This window comes from Neomonachus schauinslandi, chromosome 4, assembly GCF_002201575.2.
Source record: "Neomonachus schauinslandi chromosome 4, ASM220157v2, whole genome shotgun sequence".
In the NCBI taxonomy this organism is placed as follows: Eukaryota; Metazoa; Chordata; class Mammalia; order Carnivora; family Phocidae; genus Neomonachus; species Neomonachus schauinslandi.
Window position 1 is genome coordinate 160,499,306 of NC_058406.1, and position 27,708 is coordinate 160,527,013.

Here is a 27,708-nt window from a genome sequence, read left to right on the forward strand (position 1 = left end):
ATGACAAGCACTGACAAGGATATGGAAAAAGAGAAACCCTTGTTCACCACTGGTACAGCTACTATGGAAAACAGTATGCATATTCCTCAAAAAATTAAAAATAGAACTATCATATGACCTCGGAATTTCTCTTCTGGGTATATATCCAAATGAAATGAAAACAGGAAGTTGAGGAGACATCTGCATTGCCATGTTCACTGCAGCATTATTGATAACAGCCAAACTGTAGAAACAACCTAAGTTTCCATCAACAGATGAATGGATAAAGAAGATGTAGTATATGGGCATATATACACACATACATGTATATATAATATATATGAATATAATATATTAAGAAGATACAGTATATGCACGGATATATACCAAAATATATATATATATAAAGAAGATGTAGTATATGTATACATATATACATGCATATATATTGTATATATACATATATATGAATATAATATATTCAGCCTAAAAAATGATTTGCCATTTGTGACAATATAGATGGACCTTGACATCATTATGCTAAATGAAATACATTCAAATTTAAATATTAGATTTAGATCTAATGGGTCTGAAAGCAGCTTTTATATTAAGCTGTTGTTGCTTTTCTGTACATGGCCCATGATAGAGCTGTTTATTTCTCTTGAGTGATTTTTCTCCATTCTCTAAACTAGTCAGATTATAAATTCTTTTCTGCTTTCTAAGGCATGTGGCTAAAAGCTTTGAGACCATGTTTTACATTCCTATATTCATGCAGATTGGTTTACTTTCATTTTCCTCTTCTGCAAACCATGAAGATATGTTTTCTAAATGCATCTCAACATTAAAACTTCGGCTTTAAGGCTTGATAAACTATGTTGTGGTCAATTACCCATGTGCTATCATGGTATTAGTTTCTTCTTGCTCTGTCTTTATTTCTCATTTCGAGAACGTGGGATTTTTTCCTTTTCTAAATGTTGGTTACATTTTCGGATTTTGTTATCTCTATTCCACATTTTAAAATCTTCCATGAGAACTCATTGGTATTTTTTTCCATAACTTAATTAATGTGACCGATCATTTGAAAAGAAGAAAAGGGAGGAAGGGATTGGACAGAACTCCAATGTTACTATGAGAATAAACACATGATTTTAGGAACATTTATATTACTCATCTTCTTCTAAATAAAGTCTATTCCTCATTCAAGACACTTTCCATAGCTTGTTCTATACACCTCCAGGCCATTTACCACTTACCTTACTGATATTATTTGTTGCACTTCCACACTAGATTACAAGTTAAATGAAGACAGATTTTCTATTTGTTTTGTTCACCATTGTACCCATAGAGCCTACCACAATGTCTGGCACTCAAGGAGTACTTCAGAAGTTGAAGGAAATGGTTAATAGTTCACTCTCAGCCCTGCTTCAAGAGATATATATATAGGAGCATATACTGAATCTGGGGAAAATGAGAGTCCTGCTAAAGTTTCTATGTGCTAAACCAAGTGTCTTGACTATTTGTCAAGATTGTTTAAATCTGTCACTGACAAATAACCCATAATTCTTTTTTTTTTTTTAATTTACTTGTCAGAGAGAGAGAACACAAGCAGGGGGAGCGGCAGGCAGAGCAGGCAGAGGGAGAAGCAGACTCCCTGCTGAGCAGGGAGCCCAACATGGGACTCCAACCCAGGACCCTGGGATCATGACCCGAGCCGAAGGCAGACGCTTAAACAACTGAGCCACCCAGGTGTCCCCCCATAATTCTTGAGTAACCTGTAATTAATGTATGACCTCTATTTGATACAATTAATGCTGTAGTGAAGAATAAGTGATAGTCACATAATCCTGACATTATCCCTTCATGGTTCTATATAACAAAATTATTTGTAGTAAGAAGTTTTCCTGATCTGATAACTGTTTTTTTTTAACCACTCAGCTCATTTCTGTGACCATGCAAATGCAATGTGGTAGGATTGAGATTATTATATTGAGATTAAGAACGCTCAGTTGGGAATCACAAAACCTCTACCATGTCAGTGCAATGCATGGATGCTGTCAGACTACTGTCCTTTTCAAAGCTAGGTAGCCAAGATACTAGATGGAACACATTTTATCTCATGAATTTGATTTTCTAAGAGAAACCAAGGTCACTGTTACACTGTCAAGAGCAAAAAGTATTGTATAAGTATTTTGGAAAGTATGAATAAAAAAGCATAGAAAAATATGGTTGTGGTTGCAAAAATAAGCATAGCAGCTAGTATTGACTGAATATATGTAATTATAAGAACAGAGATATCAAACTAATTAACAGCATTGCATAAAACATGCATCTGATCTGGTATTTTGTATAGAATTTTGTTACATTTGGTACAGCAAAACATTTAGGTTAGCAATGGTTACTATTAATTGACACCCTTATATATTTAAAACCTTGCGTTGCAAATTTTTCTGGTAGATTATATTAATTAATGCTCAGATAATCTCCTACAGATAGTTACTGCTATTACTGCTTTAAGTAGAAAAAGAATGTGGTTCAGAATATCCAAGTAAAACAGATTGGAAGTGAAAGAATTAAAATCAAATCCAAGCCTAGTATGGCTAGACAAACTCTAGATCTTAGAATCATTCTGTAATATCACAGTAGTGTATTATATAGGTAACATATTAGTTTTATAAATGTATTTTGGTTTTAAGTCCCATTTATGAATGGATCCCAAATTGAAAATTTGTCAAAGCATATTAAGGATTACATGATGTCCTTGAAATTTGTTTTGATAAAACATAACAAAGTATTGTTTCCACAAAGATTCTTTAAAATGAGATGGTTAAGTATTTAATTTAATTTAGATTATAAAACATAACAAGCAAAGCAGTTACCTCAATGGGTATACCATAAAACACACAAGTGCATGTGCATGCATATATAATTTACTAAAATAAATTTTAGTGTGATATTAATGGAAAGAGTATAATCCTATACTAATGTTAATTTTGTTTACCTTTTCAGAATGTATTTTTACCATCTTCTGTCCTTCAGTTTTATGAATAATTGAGAGCTGAATGAGTGTGGGAAAATGTTATCCTATATCAATACTAATTTATAATTAAAAATGCTGTGTGTATTTTTGTTATCACAACTTTGAAAAGCAGTAATGAAATGATTGACTTTTTTGTACTTTTATTAAATTACACAGGTTTTTAATGAAAATAAGTGGTGCTATAGTGTTAGGGGAAAATCTCTTATTTATTTAAATTCAAATTATTCCATTTTCGGATTTAAATCAACTTGTTAACATCTATATAATATAGTAAGATTAAGTGAGATAAATATAAGACAGATTAAGTTCAAGTAAAATAACATTAGTAAATGAAGTGGAACAGGTATGGTGACCAATAATGAAGAAAGATTTATAAGAAAATTTGGATACTCCTTTCATGAGGATAAGGGTTAATAAGTAGGCAGTATTTACTCTATTTCAGGCACAAGTTTTTTATAATTTATATATACTAGTACATTAAATCCTCAAAATAATCTCTGAGAAGGGAATTATTCCCATTCTATAAGTGAAGAGACTGAGACAAAATAAAGTTCATAACAAAATTCCCAACCAAGTGGTGGAATCAGGCTCTGCCCAGGCAGTCTGGCTCCATAGGCTAGGCTTGTAATCACTTCAATTTACTTTTCTTATGCATTGTATTAGTTTTCCTCTTTATGAACAAGGGAAACATTTCACATAAACTCTACTCAATTCATCAATATGAAAAAGGTAAGCTGTTTTATGAAAGATTGCTTTTCATGATATAAATATATTCATGTTCCTTTTGTTGTTTTAGAGTGATAATATTTGAAGCCCAGCAGAAGTCCCTGAGATAATTATAAATGTTTATCAAGTAGGTTAAGGAGGCTCTGTACTCTACACTAGTTAGCAGGTGACCAGGGGATGCTATTTGTTCAAAAATAAATTTTCTGAAAGGTTACTCTATCAAAATAATTGAGAAAATAATTTTTAGTATATGTATTACATATAGGTCATGAACTTCTGGGCAAATAAAACAAGAAAATTTGATCAATGGAAATTGCAAAAATGGCAGAAGACTACACTAGAAATGTAGCAATGTGAGAACTTTTAAAGAATTTTAGAAAAATAAAGCATTTTTGCAATTGTGGTAATTAAAATGTGTATCTTTAATTTTATTTCACATATGCTCTAGTAGTAATGAGCAAGCATTTACCTATTACATTAGAAATTGGTCTATCAACTAATATTTTACTGAGAAATATTGTATGATGAATGAGTTCTTTTTTGACATTATATTGAATTAGTGAAATATGTAACTCTCATTTTTTTTTAAGATTTTATTTATTTATTTGACAGAGAGAGAGACAGCGAGAGCAGGAACACAAGCAGGGGGAGTGGGAGAGGGAGAAGCAGGCTTCCCGCTGAGCAGGGAGCCTGATGTGGGACTCGACCCTGGGATCATGACCTGAGCCGAAGGCAGACGCTTAACGACTGAGCCACCCAGGCGCCCGTAACTGTCATTTTATTTACACTCAGCTACTCCCTGGATTTTAGAATTAGTAAACAGAAAATGGAAACATTGAAAATACTTTCTATACTATTTTATTTATATTTTAGACATGTTTTATGATATTTTAATGTTACATAAAATAATATATATTAAATAAGTTAATGGAAGAATGATGAAAGCAGAATATAATATCTATTTCACAATATAAAGACTACCCATAAATTGAAAATGATTTTTACACTCCTTAAGATGCCCTTTATATTTATGTTTTCAATGTATTAAATTGTTAGCAAATAAATAAATTCTTAGCATGTTTTGCTGCTACTGGTTTAAATTTATTGCAATCCTATGAGTAGAGATTGACATTCTAGATGCTCAAAGCCAAGCGAATTTTTTTTTTCCATCTTACATTAGATAATACAGCACTTTTCATCTAGGTGCATTGTGTTCAATTAATAAATCTGTTATTATTTGAATCATATTTAATTTTAATGGCCACTGATAGTCTGGTTTATAATGATTTTGTTCAGCAAATTAATTTCTAGGCATGTCAAAAGGACATCACTACAGTAGTTGAAATATTACTCTGTCATTACCAATTGATTATGCAGTTGGCATTTCCAAATTTTATTTTTGTATGCATTTCATAAGCATGCCATTTTTATAAGTGAGTGACAAAAAACTGTAGAAGCTATGCAAAACTATGTACAGCTATCAAGGAGAATATTCTTATTAACTAAAATTATAGAAACATATTTAAACAATATTTATTATAAAAGCATTAGTTCACAGTCACAAATATTGCACATTTTAAATTTAGTGGCTTGCATGATTCTGCTTCCCTTAGAATTGGCGTAAATTTAAAATAGAAACTAATATCCTAAAATCTAAATATCTTAACCAACTACATACTTAATTCTAACCATATGAAAGATAATTACATAAGTAATTTCCCCATTATGTAAATGTAAAAAATTTACTTATGTAAATATACAAAAAACATTTTTCAATGCAGATAAGAAGTAAATATATCACACAGATATTACAGGATTCAGAATTAGGAAAATAATGGGGTGGACAAGCAAAATCAGTGAGCTTTTTCGTGCCATTTGAGGAAAATATCTGCTGGATCAAAAATGGCCAGTTAGTATGAAAACAGGTAATGTAAATAAAAGGAGCAAGAAAAGAGCAATACAAAGTACATGGTTCAAGGATGCCTATTTCACTTTTTAAGAAAATAGGTTTGTGATGGACATAACCATATTTCACTGGCAAGAAATCTAAAAATGTCTGATATGGTAAAAATCAGAAAACAGTAAGGAAACTATGAAATAACCAGCACGGTCTGCTTTAGCAACTTTAGACCTTGTTCAAATAACTCATGTCACATCATGCTTACTTAGTTCCCCTCTACACATCCTCTGACAGTCAAAACTGTGAGCACACTATATTTTCTCACAAATATGTGCTCTCTCACATTCATTGTATGTCTCCTCCTCTCCACTGTATTCTCTACTTCCTGGCCTTCGTGCTCTGTGCTCTGTCCCTGTTGTACTTCATGTCTAGAGAAAACTGATACTGAAAAAAAAAAATCAGTTTTAACACGAGTTTGCCAAGAGCTCCACAAACTGGTTGGAAATTAGCAATTACTGCTATTTTAGATCCAGCTGCCCCAGAGGAAGAGCTGAAGTAAAAAAGGGTACAGAGATTTAAATCAGTTTACCCTGACTTTTTCTTTTGTAGGATTATCACTGAACTGTCCTCCAAAGCTTTTTGCCCAGAAGCCATATTTTCCCTTAAGCGATTCTGTGGTAAGTTCACACAAAACAAGTTCTAAAATGTTAAAATGTATTCAATAAGCAAGATTTAAACTTAAAAGATCTCTGAGTGAGCCAGTTTTCATTTACCTACATGAATTTTGCTACTTGTGAAAATGTTTTACATCACGGTTCATGTATAAGAATGTTCATAACAAATTGTAGTAGCTTCAGTCAGAAAAAAAAAAATCACATCCACTAAGAATAACACTGAAAGATAATATTTTATATACATAGAAACTCCAAACAAGGATGAAGATTAAAGAAGTGTAAATGCATGTAAAAACAGGGATGAATCTTGTAAGTATAATATGAAGCAAAAGAGACAACACCCAAAATACTATATGCAGTAAGATTGTATCAGTATCAGTTTAAAAAGAGCAAACTCAACCATATTACTTAGAGACACATACAACTATTAAACATAAAAACAATTCTCACGAGATAAGTTCAGTGGATAACTCCAGTAAGAGAGATGTCAATTTAAAACCCATAAATTTTAATAAAAATAAAGCATATTGACATAAGTGAAATAGGTAAAGGGGATTAAGAGTATACTTGTGATGAGCCCTGAATAATCTGTAGATTTGTTGAATCATTATATTGTACAACTGAAACTAATACAATATTGTATGTTAATTATACTAGAGGGACTCCTGGGTGGCTCAGTCGGTTAAGTGTCTGCCTTTGGCTCAGGTCATGATCCCAGGGTCCTGGGATCGAGCCCCTCATCGGGCTCCTTGCTCAGCAGGGAGCCTGCTTCTCCCTCTCCCTCGGCCTGCCGATCCCCGCTTCTATTTGCGCGCTCTCTCTCTCTCTGACAAATAAATAAATAAAATCTTTTAAAAAATTATACTTGAATTCAAAATAAATAAAATTTTTAAAAAATAAAAGAAAAAGAATATTGATCTCTTTTTAAAATTTTATGATGAATGCATTTTAAGATTCCTAACTTTTGAAACTCCTCTGATTTCACTATGCATTTTAGACAAAATCTAAATAGTGCAGTTTTACCCTATTTGAGAAATATAACTTTCAAACATACCGTAATCTAGAAATTTAAACCTACTATAATCTCCCCTCTTAAAATCTATGCTTTATAGTTCTTTTAGGTGTAATTCTCTATTATTCTAAGGAATCCTGTTTATGTGCAGATGAGGTATGGGGAAAGGGGAAGCCTTCTACAATCCTATAAGTAGGTCTCAGCTTTTAAGTAAGCCTGTGTTTCTGGTCTGTGAAATTCACAAATACATCTCAGTTTCCCCCCAACCTCTTGTTGAGAAACGGGGCTAACGTTGGTTATTTCCCTACTTCTAGTGTTAAACTCTGGCAAATAAGTTTACTTTGACGGCAGGCAGAGAACAAAAAGTTCTGGACATATTCCAAAATGAGTATTTTTCCATGGGCATATTCCACATGACTCAGTTTTCCCCTCCTCTTGCTGGAATCAGGAGGAGAGTTTCTTAGATCTTTATGCTGGGAAACTAGAAGAGCTCCTAGAGGTAAATCTGACTACAGTGACACCCACGGCTGGCCCCTGGAGTTTTTAACTCAAATTACTCCACACAAAGCTCCCAATAGTTCATCAATTACCACCGTTTAAATGTTCTTTCCATTCCTGTTCCTACATCTTCTGCTCCTGGTAAGCTGTGATTCTCTGTACTTGCTTGTACCTCTAGTTATAGGCAGGGGTGTGACTTTGTCATGTAACCTCCATTCTCTGGCATATCTAAGCAGAGCTGTTGATTTTCAATTTGTTCAGCTTTTCTCTGGATGGAAGGATGGACATGATGTTTTTCAAGCTCTTTGTCCTAGCAGAAATAGGAAGTTCTGAATGCGTATATTTAAATGAAGATTCAGAATTTTAAAACAGTTTAGAGACTTTAATATATATACACATATATATATTTAAGATTTATTTATTTATTTGAGAGAGAGCAGGAGCACGAGTGGGGGAGGGGCAGAGGGAGAGAATCAAGCAGACTCCCCACTGAGCAAGGAGCCCAATGCAATTGGATCTCAGAACCCATGAGATCATGACCTAAGCTGAAACCAAATGTCCGATGCTTAACAGACTGAGCCACCCAGGCCCCCCGAGGAATTCATATATTTAAAGAGTCAAAATTATCAAATTTGGCAACTGGAAGCAATTTCAGTGGTAAACACCACATCCCACAATGTTATGATAGGGAAACATCATTGTTGACTACATGGTTGCCTACATTTATTCAGTTGCTTACGACATAAAGAATCCTGTCTAAAGCAATGAAATAATACTTTTTTTCATTTTCCTCAGCCTAAAATCTATTATTACAACAGCCAGGCATCATACAGCACTTTTTTTTCTTTGATCCTGTTTTGGATGTGATTCAGTGTAAATTCAGCTAATATAAACCTGTGGCAATGATTAGGAAGGAAGCTAGTGTCTTACTTCTTGCTTTTAGGCAAGAGTATTTACAAACCTTGAATACGAAAACATCATTTAAAAGTAAAAGAAAATATGTACTTAAGTGAATTCATAAAATATATCACTGCATAATAATATAATGATTTTTCACTAGGAAAACCAAAAGAAATATATGAATGATATGATGGTCTTGGGAAAGGTGAAAGGGAAAGTGAGGCATTAAAATTCATAAAGTTACCATTAAAGGGGAAGCGTGGGTAAAAGATGGCAAAGTCAGAGAAGCTAATAAACAACAACAACAACAACAAAAATAGCATTAGAATAAAAGGAGAAGAGAGGCAATAGGACCACCTGGCGAAATTTTTATTTTGCAATTTGATGATCTAAGAATGTATAAGCTGACTCTTATCATCCTATTAAAATTGCTATCCTTTATCTCCCCCAAATATCCATAATTCCACTAATTTGAGATTTATCTTAGTTTATAATTTCACACTTTGGAGTACTTTTATTTAAATATGCTCATCAGACTCTCAAACCTCAGGACTCAGAAGTTAGAATGCTCTTTGCTTTCACTAGACTATTTTGAGAAAATAAGAATTTTAATATTGGAAGCTGGCCATCCTTTCATCCCAATTGTGCATATGCATCCGTTCTACAATGACCAACAATTTTAAAGTGTTACACATTCCATGGGTCTACTGGATTTTGAAGAAATCCAAAATGTTTTCAGGAAGTTTAATCAGTACAGTTAAAGGGGACTGTCTTAATGTTATCAGTTATAGTTACTCACTAGAGGCTGAGATATAAATAAAAGGCCATAGAATTATTTGAGATAACTGGTAAAATGAATGAATGCCACCATTTATCTCACATTTAAGAAATTATATTTGAGTAAAAATAAGAGAAAGTAATGTTATTACAGAAATAATACATACATACTATACATAGTGTTAGAGTCAGTATTCCTTCCAAAAAGAATTATCTCTAGGTAACTTTACACAGAGGGTAGAGGACAACTATTCATAGCAGGTCTGTCACAAAAGATATTCTAAATGATTGGAGCTCTTTTATTTCCCCATCTCTTCTTCTCAGGTGGCCCTCAAAAGCTCTGTTTTAAGTGTATGAATTTGTAGACATTTATCTGAACTGTCATTACGTATGACATTTTTGAACATCAGTCTAAATTCTTATCATGTATTTTCTATTTTCCTAATGGGTTGTTTTGTAGCATGGACATATGAGGACAAATTAAGAAAATTTGAGAGAATATTATTTTTAGTAAATTACTAGTTAAGAACCTGCTCAAAGTCTGAAGTCTCAGTGTTTTAATAATTAGGTAACAATAATTTATAATTATTATATCCAGTGTTAGTATGCAAATACTTTTATTAAAATAACTTTAGAAGATCTTAGTTTATAGTCCTTGAATTTCAAATAATTCATTTACTTATTTTTATTATTTTAAAAAATATTTTATTTATTTATTTGACAGAGAGAGAGCAGGAGCAGGGTGAATGACAGAGGGAGAGGGAAAAGCAGGTTCCCCACTGAGCAGAGAATCTGACTGGGGGCTAGATCCCAGAATCTTGGGATCATGACCTGAGCCAAAGGCAGACGCTTAACCAACTGAGCCAATGAAATGTTCCAAATTTCAAAGAATTTAAAGCTTTTGCTCAGTAACTATTTTCCATTGGTTAGTCCAACATTAACATAATCTTGCCTGTCAGGATGGATATTGTTTTTCTTTTTTTTTTTCCCCCTAGATCACTTTTCACAGTTTTATTGAGGTATAATTTATATAGTATAAAACTGACCCACTGAAAATGTTCAATTTTATAATTTCTAATACATTTTTACAGTTTTGTAACTTTCGTTACAATTGCAACTCAGAACCAACTATATTGTTTTTCTTTTACATATCTCTTCTCCCTTTGTTCCACCACCAAACATAAAGATATAAAAAAAAAGAGTGGATGAGTTTGTTGAAAAGAGTCTCATTTCATATGAAAATGTTTAAATTGAACCTTAGATTGACTATTTTAATAAGTCCAATAAAGTTGATGACCTAAGTTGTCTGAACAATTCAGCTCTATGTAGTGTTTCCAGTTAGTGAGTTTAGCTGAATTTAAAATAATGTCTTAAATATTCTATTTTCATGGAGTCAGTGATATCTATGAATTAACTTTATTGTATATTTTAACATATAGCTGATCTTCAACTTTTGGTACTTTTAATTTAACTTAAAGAAGTTAAATTCCTTATTAAATAACTAGTCATCATATTTCACTCTTCAAACCATTACATACTCATTTCTAAATTTCTAAAGCAAAGACCACATGAGTAGTGACTAAGAAAGGCAGTAGCAGGACTTGCTTTTGGGAAGGTCAGATATACAAAGTCCAAAGTCTTGAAAATTTGAAGTATTTATAAATAAAATGTAGCTATTAAAATGATTATAAAATCATGAAAAAGTTATTTAGTTGTATTGTTTTGAGAGACAAAGAATATATCAACTTTGGCTTCCTTATTCAGGCTTTAGAGCATTATGAAATCCAAAAGATTTCCCTAAGAACTTTTATGTTCTAGGACATCAAAAATACTTCATTATTTATACATACGTATGTATTATATGTATATATTTGAAATATTGATGTATAAGTAATTCAATGCATTTATACGTGTACATATTTATAGGGTTCATTGGAAGTGGCATAATATACCTTGCAGTTATCATACATATAGTTTTTATTACTTGTGGCAGAAAATTACTTTTGTTATAGATGCATATCTGAAAATATAATGGCAATATAAATAAATATACAATCATTTGCTTTTAATACTAATTTTCAGTAAATCTAAAGCAAGATTGATCTCTACTAATAATGAATGGTAATAACACTCATAAAATGTTATAAAATAATACCACAAAGGTATTAAACTCCCACTGACAAGACAGGAATATCATATTTCTGTAAATATGGTAACAGTTCAAGTGGTAGAATTAAATTTACTGCAGACAAAAACAAACATTAAATACATTTCTAAGAAAGCAAATGAAAAGTTATGTAAAAATTATCTGTAGTCCTCACTACTTGTACATTGATTCTAAACTTTATTGAGATTTTCATGAAGTTCTACTAAAGTTACAGGAGATAGTGTGACCAATATTAGCTTACCTACAACTTGTTCTTCTAGTACAAAAATCCTTAACGTCATGCCTGAATCAACTCTAACATAATCCATTCTATTTTATAATCCCAATAATCAACAACCCCTACTATTATGTCACAGTTTCAGATAAGACATTTAATCTATTTTGTGACAGGAAAATGAATTCAAATGAATGATTGGCATTACTTTAAAAAGTTTACTGTAACAAACTATAGAAATGATCCCTGAAAGTATAGTCCAAAGAAGACATCCAAATGGCCAACAGACGCATGAAAAAGTGCTCAGTATCGCTCGGCATCAGGGAAATTCAAATCAAAACCTCAATGAGATACCACCTCACACCAGTCAGAATGGCTAAAATTAACAAGTCAGGAAACGACAGATGTTGGCGGGGATGCAGAGAAAGGGGAACCCTCCTACACTGTTGGTGGGAATGCAAGCTGGTGCAGCCACTCTGGAAAACAGTATGGAGGTTCCTCAAAAAGTTGAAAATAGAGCTACCACACGATCCAGAAATTGCACTACTGGGTATTTACCCCAAAGATACAAATGTAGGGATCTGAAGGGGTACGTGCACCCCGATGTTTATAGCAGCAATGTCCACAATAGCCAAACTGTGGAAAGAGCCAAGATGTCCATCAACAGATGAATGGATAAAGAAGAAGTGGTATATATATACAATGGAATATTATGCAGCCATCAAAAGGAATGAGATCTTGCCATTTGCAATGACGTGGATGGAACTGGAGGATATTATGTTGAGCGAAATAAGTCAAACAGAGAAAGACATGTATCATATCATCTCACTGATATGAGGAATTCTTAATCGCAGGAAACAAACTGAGGGTTGCTGGAGTGGGGGGTGGGGTGAGAGGGATGGGGTGGCTGGGTGAGAGACATTGGGGAGGGTATGTGCTATGGTGAGCGTGGTGAATTGTGTAAGACTGTTGAATCTCAGATCTGTACCTCTGAAACAAATAATGCAATATATGTTAAGAAAAAAAAAAGAAGAAGGTAGCAGGAGGGGAAGAATGAAGCGGGGGAAATCGGAGGGGTAGACAAACCATGAGAGACGATGGACTCTGAAAAACAAACAGGGTTCTAGAGGGGAGGGGGGGTGGGAGGATGGGTTAGCCTGGTGGTGGGTATTGAGGAGGGCACATTCTGCATGGAGCACTGGGTATTATGCACAAACAATGAATCATGGAACACTGTATCTAAAACTAATGATGTAATGTTATGGGGATTAACATAAGAATAAAATAAATAAATAAATAAATAAAACCTGGGAAAAAAGTTTACTGTAACTTAAAATAAAAGTTGAAATCTTAATAATAGAAATTAGTTTAATGTACATGCTTTAAAAGTGACACTAACTTTTTTAGACCAGCCTCGAAAACTTCCATGTAGATAATTAAGGAAAAAAAAAAAAGCAAGGTATTTCCTACTTACAGGATATGTCAACTTAAGAGGCATCTTTGACAAAACATTGGAAAAATCAAACAAAAAACTCTAGTGCAATAAATGTTCTTCAATTCTTTAAACTACTATATAATGGCATATATTCAGGCTTGGAATATCATACCTTTTTTTTAAACCATAGCAATACAAGTTGATATACAGACTTCACCTTGAGATTTAAGATTCTTCTGAATTGCTTTTGTCATAAATAACTGTTTATAGCATCACATCAACTTATTGTTGCCTGAAATCCTACTCTTTATTTTAGTGCATTTTGTGGCTTTACTACTGCCAGTAAACATAGGGAAGGCTGTTTAGATTCTGTCTGCATGTCAATTTAAACACACACACATGCTCTGCTTTTATAGGTATCTTAAGTCACGTGTTCTAACACATGCACAAATTTCCTGTGGACCTTCCTTTCAGGAGAAATTTAGCCATATTCTGTATGTTAGCATAATGTACAACTTAGATAGTAGTTGCTCATTGTAATTGCTGGTGCTTGCTACCATGAACGTATCACTCAAAGTTTGCTCGATCTGCTCGCATGCTGAGACCCTTCTTCTAGGCAATTTACTAAGAACTTTACATCCTTATGAACTTAAAGCAATTTATGAACTCAGGTTCCTTATTAATACAAAACAGTCATATCAAAACAGTGAGAAGAAAATAAAGAGATATCTAGGGAAAATAATAGTACTACAGAGACTTTAACCAAAAGAATTAGATTACGAAAATGAAAATGCAAAAACATATTACAGAGCCATATTGTGCCTTATGATACCATAATTTTAAAGCAAGATCATACTATATGGGAAACCTTGGGTGTAATACCTGATAATTATCTGTTGTGTCACCTTGGGTATTAACTCTGAGAATATGTTTCTTTATCTAGTAAAGAAATATAAATACAACTTCTTTATAGTAATGGATTATTCTGTTGCAACATCAAATGTAAAAATTCAAGGTCATTCTGTATTTTAGGTGGTCTTTCCATCTCTTACATCCTGGCTAAATTTGCTGAAAGTTAATTTGTACATGAAGAGCCAGTGTTAAACCACCTTATTATTGATTGTGCAAGGGTAAGGTAATATGTCACTATCAGTTGCATAAATGACTCAGAAAGAAATAAAGGACAAAGATCAAAGTTACTGAGAGAAAAAAACAATGGGAAGCTCCCCAGGAGGTTGTTTGTTGTCATTAGTGGAGAAAAAGACACAACTAGTCTTTTTAAAAAAAGAATCTATGGGTATTTGCAGTTATGCAGTAACCACCTGTAAACTGCAGCCTGATTTGAGTTATACAGCTGTGAAATACGTTGCTGACAAGGTGACAACCCTTCTTTTGCCACATAAGGACACTTAATTGTCATTATCAAAATACTCCAATAAAAAGAGCAATGGTTATATAAATTGAAAATTTCAGAAAAGACACATGTAAAATGTGGAGCATATATAGGAAAATTTCAGCTTCAAATCACCAAGTGTATTTTTACTTCAATAGCTCATAAGTTAACTGGAGATTTAAAAAAAATATAAAAATAAAACGTGTTTATTTGATGTGGATGGAAGCTACTCTGGAGTCATGGGAATTATGATGTTTGTGTTTGTCACAGGCCCAGAATAAAAGACTCCTTAATGTTCCAGCTGTTACAGGCCCATTCTGAAGATGATTCAGTCTTGCTTTACAATTTAAGAGATTATGCATAGATTTTACAAAAATAAAATTTTTTACTGGAGCAATAAGGAGGCCTGAAACTCATACCCCAAATAAGAAATTTGAGTTGAATGTTGTTGTTGTCAATCATCTTGCTTATTGAGGCAATTGACCATGTCATTTCACCCTGGAAAAAGAGTGTTCTGGGAGCTTGTGTATGGATGAGCTTTTCTCCATCTGTTTCTCCTAAGACAGATTAGTCTTTACTTTTGAGGTTCTGAAAGAAAGAAAAAATTTACCAAAATAGGCCTGAAAAATTAAGAAGAGTAATGTCTAACTTACTTTTTAAAATTACTTTCTTTTTAAAATGAAATTGGTTAAAAATCCTGTTTGATGTTTTGATGTCTGTCCTTTGGAATTCTGAAGCTTTTACACATTGCCTTATAAAATAAATTTATTTAGGAAATAGGAAAAATAAAGAAATTCTTCCTAATAAGCTAGGAATCTCCAAAAGATTAACATATTAGCTAAAGTGGTTATTCAAATCTATGAATTATGGGAAGTTCATTTATTTAACTATTATTTTCATTGTGGCCAAATAGAGTCATAAGTAACTTGATTCATTAATAATGTAAATTGAGGTAAGTTAATGATTTAAATATAAAAAAAAAGTTTAGGTTATAACCAGTCTCAGTGAAGGCAGGACATTTCAAGTATAAAAACAAAGTAATAATAATTTAAAAAAGATTAGAGGTAATGAGAAAATATTTTAAAATTCCATAAAGTATAAATATAAATGCAATTAAAAGTCACATGCTATATCTAAGATACTTTTTAAATTAATTAATTAAAAAATCTAAGTACAGAAATAAAAGTACCTGAGCAGGTGATTTTGAAAAGTAGAGGTAAAATAATAATAAATAATTATCCATTCATCCAGTCTTGTCCTGGTCTAGTAATCAATCCATCTACTCAGGATATATCTACTGGGCCTCCAGTATGTTTCAGGCAATAAGCATGGAAACACATTTATTCTCATTTGTAATAAATGAAATTTCTAAGATAAAGTAATAACACATTATAACACATTATTGTAATAAAATGAATTACAATGAAACCTAATAGATTGAGGCACTCAAGCAGGTTTCATAGAATGAAGCGCACATAGCCATTTTCATAAAATATTCATTGAAAGCAAATTGGTACAAACTTTCTTCAGAGAAAGTCATAACATTTTATGTCACCTTAAGGAGGCAGTATTTATAGCCTTATTTATAGAAAGTGTATAATAGTTTTCCATGGCTCAACTTGTGCATATTGTCACTCCCCCACCCCCAGCTGTTTATATTGTTTTAATACATTGAATAAAGAGTGTTGGGCAAGAAACAATTAAGTTACCAGATTGAAACTATTTGAAATCCTTTTCTGACTAGCCATCACAAGATGCACCAGCTCAGTTGGAAAATGCTTCTTCCTGGTGTCTCCATCTCAAGTACATGAAGACGTCTCAGGAAGGTGAGATATAATTTGAGGTCAAATAATCTTGCTCTTCCTGGATTATTACCTTGGCTATCTAATTGGAAAATTTTCCCCTTGATAATGCCATGATTAAACCTCTTAAAACAAACACATGAAATCAACCTGTTTTATGAATAAATAGGCTAAAACATTATCCTTTGTTTTGTTTAGCTTAGCCAAGATCTGAATACATTTACATTGAAATAAGTCCTTAAGCAGAAATTCTAATAAAGTCTACAGTTAGACTCCTGTTCATACATCTATTATTGGCAAATTATTATTTTGTGTGCTTATGTGTAATTAATACCCATTTTCTTAATTATGTGTATCAGTATATGAAAATATTTGCAAAGACTGGTTTCCTGCTATGAATTTTTTTTTTCCTTGTATTTTCAAAGATAGAGTTTACACATCAATTCAGGGATATTAGTTTTCCCTAGCACCAACAATACTTACATTTTAAAGCTGAATAAAAGCAAGTTACAAAGTAAAATGTATCTCATTTCAGATTTGTTTGTTCCAAGTAAAGAAACAAATTTGAGACACTCTAAGCAAGAAAATGAAACTTCTAATGAACAGTTTACTAAACTACATGTAAGAAAGTATTGTAATCTCCCAAAAGATGTAAATGGGGAATGGGAACATGTCCTTGAGTTCAGAAAGCCACTCTTTCGTTTGTTTCTCTTGGGATCTAATCTAAAAGTTTCCCTCCCCTATCCATAGCTGATTTACTCATTTTTCAGCAGTTCGAACAGTTTGGTTATTGTGAGTATATGGTAAAAGACAGCAGGCCACATTTAAATAACTACAAGTTAAAAAATGTTCAGAAGAACCTAGAATCCCTCACTCATAATTTCAAATCACCAAAACATGAGTCACTAACCTTATTTTCAGCAGATGACCAATCCTATCATAAATTATGGCCAGAGAGTGTGGCAGACTAGGTAATACAAATATGGTGGTCTTTACCAGTCCTGTGAGAGGGTGATTTTCAGACAAAAGTGGTTATTTAAGCCAACCACCCCCTACAAAGCGTTTTCTTCAGTATATCTTGTTTGAACACAATCAGAAAACAAAGAAACAAACCTGGAAGTAGATGTAGCAAATGTTGACAGTATTTTATAAAGGATTTGTTTTCTCCTTCTTATATTTTCTTTTTATAATGATTTGAAATCATTAATAATTGAGAAGACTGGGTACTAAAGAGTTCATTTTTTTAAATACGAGGCATTTTGGTTGAATTGTGCCTTTACTTTCATTATGATATCTGTATTATAAACATGGTATGAATTCTGAATGAGAAGTGAGCTGAGAGGAGTAAGGGGTGGAAAATGGGAAAGAGAAACCACAAAAAATTAGAAAAGCTAACTTGACACAGCTTGTTGAATAGCTTAAATTTAGCAATATGTATGTTCTAGGTTGGCCATTTTAACCCCATTTTCAGTATGAATAGTTTCGATTTTTAAATGCTCAGGGAATATCTATATTGTCTTCTAACCAAGGATCCTTAAATTATGAGGAAGACAGGTAGCTAAATTAATAATTAAGTATGATTTGTAGATTCCCCGCCTTATTCAAATTGGAGCATAGCACAACTTGTGGAGAGTAAAGGATAGAGTTTATACTCTACAATTTTTGTGATTTCATTTTTCTCCCTCACACACTGGTCTTTTCTTTTTTACCCCCCATTAAGAAGAGGGAAGTCTCAGCACAGTTAACAGCACTCGCACAAAAAAATAGTTGAAAAATGCAACTTCTTAAACTTTATTTTTAGAACACAAGAAAGCATTTCACTACTTCTTAAAAAGTTCCACATTAATGAAGTCAGCTGCTGACATGAGAACCAGTCTGTTTGGGGCCAATATTGATACATTTGTAAATAAATCTGCTTAGGTTAGGAAGAAATTGGTACCCTCACATTATTTTTAGATTATTTTTCTATATTTACAAATCAGTAAAAATATACATACCTCCCTAGATACATATATATACATTTTAACCTATTTTTGAGATTATAAATTATCCACTTCTTTCTATGCTATATGAACAGATGACCATTGGTTTATTGTCATTGCTGAAATGTGCTATGTATCTATGTGTCCCTTCTGTCTAGTGTCCACGGGGAGCCATTGTTCCATTCCCTAATACATTAATTGCCAAAGTCTACTGTCTTATCCTCATAATCTATTGGTACAATATTCAGATTGTTTTCAAATAAAGTTGAGCTTCTACTGCTACATGACACTGGTATAGAAGGTTGAATAATACTAGAACTATTAGCACCTAAGTTTGATCTAGATAGCATATTTCCATGGGTAAGTTTGTGTCAAAAATCTCTAACAGATTAGTGTAAACTGTGAAATCATATCTTCATTCTGGTCTCTCTCATTTCCTTCTTCTCTTTTTTCCTTTCACTGTTCCTTGCCTCTACCCTCTTTTTTCCCTTGGTACAACCTGAACCAGTGAATTCTCTTTGTATCAAAATGTAATAACTGCTTTCAGACCTAAATTGCCAGACCAATATTTTGACCATGAAAAAGATATATTGATCTATCTTTAGATTATCAGTCCATAAAATTAAACCTACAGAATTTTTCATTAATTTAAAAATATCAACTATATGTTTAAAGCTTGTGTATCAGAAAAATGAGATGCTGGGAGGCTAACTAAAGGAACCAATGATTAATAAATGCATTTGGTTTCAGTCTGATGTGCACTTTTGGTACTCTACAAGCTGTTACATTACTGCAATTTTATAATAAAATCATAACATTCCTACAATAATGAAATTTCAATTTTTTTAAATTCTAAAACCAAAATGAATATGCATAGACTAAATAATGCAAAGATTAATTTTAATTATTAATAATACAATTAATGATAAGTAATATTACCTTTGACTAAGATCACCGTGTATTTCTTTTTCTCATAAATACAGTAATTTTAATAATGTGAAGGAAATGACAGTAAAGAGTTAAAATAGAAAAAGCAAATCAGGACTGAGTATATATTTAAGTTGCATAGCAAACTACGAAAGCAACAAAATAAGAAAGTAAATTCCTTGAAATCACAAGAGTTCTTAAAACAAGAGATACAAAAGCATGTATTTTTAGAAAGATTAAAAAGTCAAAATATCAAGATTTTAGAAAATAGAATATTCATACAAAAGTGTGTTGCATATTTAGTGGACAATGTATATCTAACAGTTATATTTTGCCTTTTTTTCACTAATTTGAATGTGAAGTATATTTGAAATTTCAGTTTCATAAGAGAAAACATAAATACTTAAATGTATGTTATACTGAGTATAACCAACCAAATAGGATGATAGAGGGATAAGAAGATAATGCCAAATGTAAGGTTACTTTTACTTAGCATGTTTTACTATTTCTACTTTATTCTCTTTTTCCATCCAATCTTATTTCACTTAGCATAATACTCTCTAGCTCCATCCATGTCATTGCTTGGCAAGATTTAATTTTTTATAGCTGAATAATATTCCATTATATAAATATATTATTTCTTTTCCACTCATCAGTCAGTGGACATCTGGATTCTTTCCATAATTTGGCTATTGTTGATAAAGTATCATTTTTTTTTTTTTTAAAGATGGAAAATAGGACCAAAAAAAAAATAGGACCTCAAAGAAATCATACAATGTCATGAAAAAGGCAACAATGGGGAAAAAAAACCAAAGAGACATTATAAAACAAATAAAATATGGTTGTCAAAATTAAAAATGTAATGAGTGGTTATGTTAAATGGGACAAGATCATACCCCCATGATAAAGATACTTAAAAATACATTGATCTCCAAAAAATACATTGATGGTTCTGTAACAAAGGAACACAGAAGACAACTGAAAGAGTTCTCAATGGCCAAAGCTGGGACAATTTGACCACCAAAATGAAGTAGGTATAACATCTCAAAACATAACATGAATATCCATGAGTTGATACTGATGTACATACATAATTGAATAAATAAATTAATGGGAGGGAAGAGACAAATCTTTGATGCAGAAGAATTCCAAATCATTTTTGTAGATACTCTGCCCTTAAAGTGAGGATTATAAACACCCATTCTTTAAGTCTTGGTTGTGCATACTGACTTCTTTCTCACAAGTACAGTGTGGAAAAGTGATCAAAGCCTAACTTTGTAGAAGTCTGACAAACAATACTTCAGCCAGGTGATCTAGATCAATATCTACAGTGTAAATCATGTTGATGATATGCACCCTTGATGTGATGAGTTGAAAATCTCCGTTCACCTCTGTGGTCTTTCTCTCAAAAATCTATAACCCCAATCTAATCACAAAACAAATGCCCTATAAATAAAAATATAGGCACATCTTGCAAAATACTTGGCCAGTATTTTTTTAAATATTTTATTTATTTATTTGTCAGAGAGAGAGAGAGAGGGCACAAGCAGGGGAAGCGGCAGACAGAGCAGGCAGAGGGAGATGCAGGCTCCCCATTGAGTAAAGACCCCAATGAGATGTGGGACCGGATCTGTCCTGGGATAATGACCTGAGCCAAAAGCAGACACTTAACTGAGACTCCCAAGTGTCCCAATACTAGGCCAGTATTGCTCAAGACTGTAAAGGTCATCAAAAACAAGAAAAGTCTGAGAAACAAGAGGAGTTTATGGAGACATGATGACATAAGGTAATGTGGTATCCTGGATGGGATCTTGGACTAGAAAAAGACTTCAGGTAAAACCAAAAAAATTACAATAAACTATGGATTTGAGTCAATAATAATGTATCAATATCAATATTGGTTCATTAATTTTAAGAAATTTAACATACCAGGGGCGCCTGGGTGGCTCAGTCTGTTAAGGGTTCAACTCTTGATTTCCACTCAGGTCATGATCTCAGGGTCCTGAGATCAAGCCTTGAGTCAGGCTCTGCACTTAGCATGGAATCTCTTTGTCTCTCTCCCTGCCCCCCCTTGCATGCGTGTTCTCTCTCTCTCTTCCCCTCTCTCTCTCTCAAATAAATAAATAAAATCTTAAAAAAAAAAAGGAAATGCAACACACCAATATATGAATAATAAAGGAAACTGAGTAAGACAGTATATGTGAACTCCACTACCTTCTTAATTTTTCTGTAAATCTAAAACTGTTCTTTAAAATCTATCAATCTAATAAAATAGAGACCAGAAATAGCCTTATTTTGATTTTGATAAATTGACTTTTAAAAAAGATCAAAGGCATTCAGTAGAGAAAGAATAGTATTTTCAAAATATTCTGTTGGAAAAACTGGGTACCTATATGCAAAAAGTTAACACTGATGCATACTCCACACTGCATAAAAATGTATTCAAATTGCTCCTAGATATATATGTGAAGTTTAAAATTACAAGACTTGAAAATTTGATAGGACTTGTCATCCTTAAAAATTATTTATGATAGGACTAAACTCTTTAATCTCTCCAGAAATGGGGTAATATTTTGTTTTGGTCTATAGAGACAATTGGGAGACTTGTACTTCATTTTTCATACCATAATAATCCTCACCTTAAAGGTTGGGAAAATATGTGCAGATATGCTTGGGACTAAATATATATGTTCCAATTGTATTCCAGAACTGGAGAAATAGACACAAGGAAAATAAACACCAATGTGTCCACTGAGAAACAGATCTAAGCCAAAACACCATTAATCTGATTCTGAAAATTTCTAACTGGTGGAACTCAACGAGATTTGAGTTTTCAGGAGTTACTTCAAATTCTGAGCCAGTGTGCAGCAATCCCATAAAATTGTGATTTCTCTTGTTTCCCATATAATTATGTTACCCAATGGATAGTCACACTGTTAAATGATTATTTGGGAAAGACCAAGAGGAGAACTTAGAATATAAATTTCAGCAATCATACCAGAATCATTTCTCAAATTAACTCATTCTCCCCCATTAAAGAGACTCTGAGTCTTAAATTGGGAATAAATTCCTATGATCTTTTGTTAAAAATCTTAAAGATTTTCTACTTACACAGATCACAAAGACTTTTAGAGACTGTCCATCTCTTCAGTCTTAAGGAGACCAAGATTAATTTGCCAATAACATTAAACATTTCTACTTACCAAAACATTCTATAAAAAATGAAATCTTCCCAAGCAGTGACATGGATGGAGCTAGAGAGTATTATGCTAAGTGAAATAAGTCAGTCAGAGAAAGAGAAATACCATATGACTTCACTCTTATGTGGAATTTAAGAAGCAAAACAAATGAACATAGGGGAAAACAGAGAGAGAGCCAAACCAGGAAACACACTCTTAACTGTAAAAAACAAACTGATGGTTACTGGAGGGGCGGTGGGTGGGGATATGGGTTAAATGGGTGATGGGTGTTAAAGAGGGCACTTGTGATGAGCACTGGGTGTTGTATGTAAGTGACGAATCACTAGATTCTATACCTGAAACTAATATGCACTGTGTAATAACTAGCTGGAAAATAAATAAAAACTTGGAGAAGAAAAAAGAAAAGGAAAAAATATGCTAGTATTTTATGCATTCTAAATTGTCCTATGGATGTTAATTCTTTGGGCTTTTGTTCCTGCCTTTTTTGGGTTCGTTCTTGATCTTGTTTTAAATCTTTCAAGATAAGCTCCATCATTTTATTGATTCTATAGTTTGTCTTTCAGTTGTAGGTGTGTTTCTACAACTTGCTTCCTACAGAGTTCAAGAAAACTTTGCTTGCACTTTGCTTGCTTCCTACAGAGTTCAAGAAACTTCACAAGTCCTTAGTCAGTTTCTGTAGTAATTCTTTGGCTGTATATTCCAGCACTAAGTGTAGGTCGTAAATTTTGAACTCTGATTATAAAATTCATATGTTTCAGATATAAGTCTTCAATTTCTCTCAAAGGAGTAAGTTTTTAAAGCTCAAAATCACAGGTAGATGACAAACACCATTGGTATCCCTCTAGCTAAAGGTGTGGGTTAAGTATGTTGGTTGATTTACTAATTTCTTTTTAAGTTGAGTAACAGCACTTCAAAATTTGAGGAATGTCACTCACATTTCCCTTAGGTGAAGACATAAAGTCATTCAATGGTCTCAGTCAATCAAATTCCATGGTTTACAGTACTCTGGGCTCTTCTTAGGATGTCAATATGCTCTTTCCTCTGTAGTTTTGAGTTCCTTCTCTATTTCTAGCACTTGTTATTTCACTTTATTTTTAACTGTAAGAGTCTGATTGCAGTTTTGTTGTTTGACTGCTGACATATTTCAAGTCCAAGACTTCCTTGTACATCTCTTGTCCCACACCTTAGCAAGCCCACTTACAAGTCCACAGACTCCTTCCCTTGGTTCTGGTGGAAAGTTCAAACCACACAAAATCCAGGACAATGAGTGGGGACTCTAAACCTGAAACTACCCTCTAATCACTATAAAATTCCAAGCCATTTGTTCCTCTTTGTTCTATTTTTAAAAATATTTTATTTATTTATTTGTCAGAGAGAGAGAGAGCACAAGCATGGGGAGCAGCAGAGGGAGAGGGAGAAGCAGACTTCCCGCTGAGCAGGGAGCCCGATGCAGGGCTGGATCCCAGGACCCTGGGATCATGACCAGAGCTGAAGGCAGACACTTAACCTACCAAGCCACCCAGGTGTCCCTCCTCTTTGCTCTATTCAGTCACTTTTATACTTTAGTGTAAGTCTGCCTTACTTTCCCAAGAAAACCTTATAATGTGAGTAATAAATGTTTTATACCTCTTGGTACTTGAATAGCATCATCTATCTCAATATTTGAACTGAATTCTGGATTCTGGGTTGATCTTGCTTTCCACTGGGCAACCACAAGACAGTAATCCAGGTGTAACTTAGGAGTAATTTTCATATTAATTTATACGGTGGCAGGGGCCCAAAGGTCATGCCATCATTTTGTTGGACACAAATGTACAAATATTTTCAATTTCAATCGTTAGTTTTAGAAGGGAAAATAAACAATGAAATATATTGCATTTCATCCATTATATTGACAAAAGTAAAAAAGATAATATGGTATATAATTAACATTGTAAAGTGAGCACTCTCCTACATTGCTGATGGGATAGCAAATTAGTACCTTCCTGAAGCCAATTTGTTAATATTTGAAAGATGCATTCATAATGAGAAACACAAAAGATGTAGGGGGGAAATGTCCACAACTGGACAAGGGGAAGGAAGTGACTAAGCCCCCAAATATTTTAAAACTCTTTAACTCTGAAAATAAACTTTAAAAAATGGGTAAAATAAAAAAAATGATAAAATCAAAGGAACACAATTTAGGCATATGCTAAAAATGTATGTCGTAATTGAATCTAATATTGTATAATATATCTAATATGTTTGCTGCAATGTCAGGTCCTTACAAATAATGAACAAAATGATAATTTTGCTTCTAAAGAATGTTTTCGTGGGAAATCAAGTTTTATAAACAAGGGCTTTCTTTGTTTATTCTCCTTTTAAAATATAGCGTATAGTCCAGAGAGAGAGACATCTTTCAGGGTAGTAAGATCATGCGTTCATCCAATGAAATTAATGATTTAATTTCTGCTGCATTCTTTGACAATAAAATTTTTGCATTTTATTTTATTATTTTTTTAAAGATTTTATTTATTTTTGACAGAGGAAGACACAGCGAGAGAGGGAACACAAGCAGGGGAATGGGAGAGGGAGAAGCAGGCTTCCTGCTGAGCAGGGAGCCTGATGTGGGGCTGGATCCCAGGACTCTGGGATCATGACCTGACCGAAGGCAGACGCTTAACGACTGAGCCACCCAGGCACCCCTAGGCTTTGGAATATTTAAAGTGTACTCCAACCATATGCAAGATTGCTTTATATAACACAAAACATTATATTGTTTCCTAAATTCCCCTTAATCTCACCACCATTGCCCATTTTGGATTATGTTACTGATAGTCTTAATCTCCTATTAAACGTTCCTATATGTTTCTTTGACATTACCGCTCCAATCTTCTTATGTAGAACTGATATTTTTCATTACCTGCCATCCCTTCATCCCTGTGGCTGAAAGTCACAATAGCATGCCCTTCACAGGCCACAGGAATAAGATATGTGATTCAGACTTGTGGCAGTAAATCACAATGATCTGACTTTCCCAGATTGTGGGGCTAAATTCATGTCAATTAAGTAGATAACTTATCCTCTTGGCCATAGTATTGGGCTCAGAATTGGCCATATCAACCAAGTATGTCCAAAGAGAAAATCTGAATGTGTTTGATGTACAGTCACTGATAAAGATAAGATATTTTAAGCTGCTGATTCATTAAGCCATTGGAATGTTTCTTGGTGTGGCAAACAGGTATCATTTTTCCCAGGTATTGAGAACCTCTTAGAGAGTGAAGTCAACAAACAGAGGCAAACAAATCTACAGAAAAGATAAGGGATAAAGCACTGATACCTTCTTATGAAAAACAGGATCTAAGCATGAAGCTAATTGTTTTTATATGGTTCAATAAAGCCACACTCCCTTTTATTCTTAAGACAGTTTGAGTTCAGTTTCAATGTCTTCCAATGAGAAAGTGATTCCTAATGAATAAATTCTTTATATCTAGAGAACACTTCAGCAGTAGGAAATAGGCTAATCAAAAATAAGGCAGGGAATAATAATATTTAGAAAATTACTTCTATGATATTTGTAGGATATCATGATCAAAATGTATTCACATGATCAGTATCCAATAAGGTGATAATTTAGAGGAGTGAGATGATGAGCTTGAGAGAGTCTTTCAGTCTATACTAAAGGACATTCACAAACCTTGTAAAATGTAAATCAGATTATACTGTTTCTCTTCTCAAAATACTCTACTGTAAAGTAAAACTAAAGACTTTCTAGGCTTTCATCCATCCTTCTTATCTGCTTTATTACATCCTTGACCTCATAATCTGCACCCACCCTCTTTCTTACTCTGCTCCAGACACACTGGCCTCCTTACTATCTCTGTAACTCACCAGAAAACAAACAAACAAAAAAACATGCCTAAGGCCTTTATCCCCTCTCTTCTTTTCTTTCTAGAATGTTCTTTCTATGGATATTGACATGACTGACCTTTTAATTACATTTGAAAATTTTACTAAAATGGTAATTTTTTAAAGTCTTTCTTGACCATTCAAATTAAATATCATATATTCATATTTTCTAAGCTTCCCTACTTTATCCCCTAGCACTTGTCACTATATAATGCTTTATTTAAATTAATATTCATATTGTTTATTGTCTGCCTTCCCATGGAAGTATATATTATAAGGCTCGGGTGGTTGGTGTCAAAAGAGCAAGTTCGTGAGAACTGGGACCGTGGTGCTGGTCCTGGCAAGAAGCTACTTCCAAGGCGAAGTGGTCCTTGTGAAGAATACTGAGGATTGCCACCTCAAATCAGCCCTACAGTCATGCTCTGGTGTCTGGAATTGACCAGCATCCCAGCAAAGTGACAGCTGCCATGGGCAAGAAGAGGTCAAAGATCAAATGTTTTGTGAAAGTTTGTAACTACAATCACCTCTTGCCCACAGGGTACCCTGTGGATATCCTCTTGGACAAACCTGTCAGCAACAATGATGTGTTCAGAAACCCTGCTCTTAAATACAAGCCCTGATGAGGGGCTGAGGTCAAGTTCAAGATGTACAAGACCAGCAAGAACAAATGGTTCTTCCAGAAGCTGTGGTTCTAGTTCTGTTTTGTTTCAGTCGTTACAAATTATAAATAAATAAATATATATATATATATTATATAACTGCTGTCACGTGGACTATTTTTTTCCTTTGCTTGTTTTTTAAATAATTGTATCCTCAGTGCCTAGATTAGTAGTGGTTTAGTAAGGTAAGTGCTCAATAAACATTTGCAAAATAATGAATGAAAATGAGATTTAAAGTCAGAGAGGGAGAGAGAGAATATTAAGCAGGCTCCAGCGCAGCACGAGTTCAATGCGGGGCTTGATCTCAGGACTCTGAAATCATGACCTGAGCCCAAATCAAGAGTCAGACGCTTAACCAGCTGAGTCACTCAGGCGCCCCTCGAATGTTTGTCGTTTAAACAAATTGTCTTAGTTATTAGATTCTTTGCCTTTCTCTATACATTTTAGACTCGTTAGAATTCTTTACATGAAATTGCTTGGATCAAGTTTACCTTATGATTAAATCAAGACTTCAGTAGCTTAGCTTATATCATTTATT

The 27,708-nt window shown here is 33.4% G+C and overlaps 2 pseudogenes; one reads left to right on the forward strand and one right to left on the reverse strand.

The window, feature by feature from the left end:
• LOC110579162 lies at nt 1–27,206 on the forward strand (annotated as a pseudogene).
• On the reverse strand, nt 12,070–12,146 carry LOC123324605 (annotated as a pseudogene).
• Nucleotides 27,207–27,708: the final 502 nt, after the last annotated feature.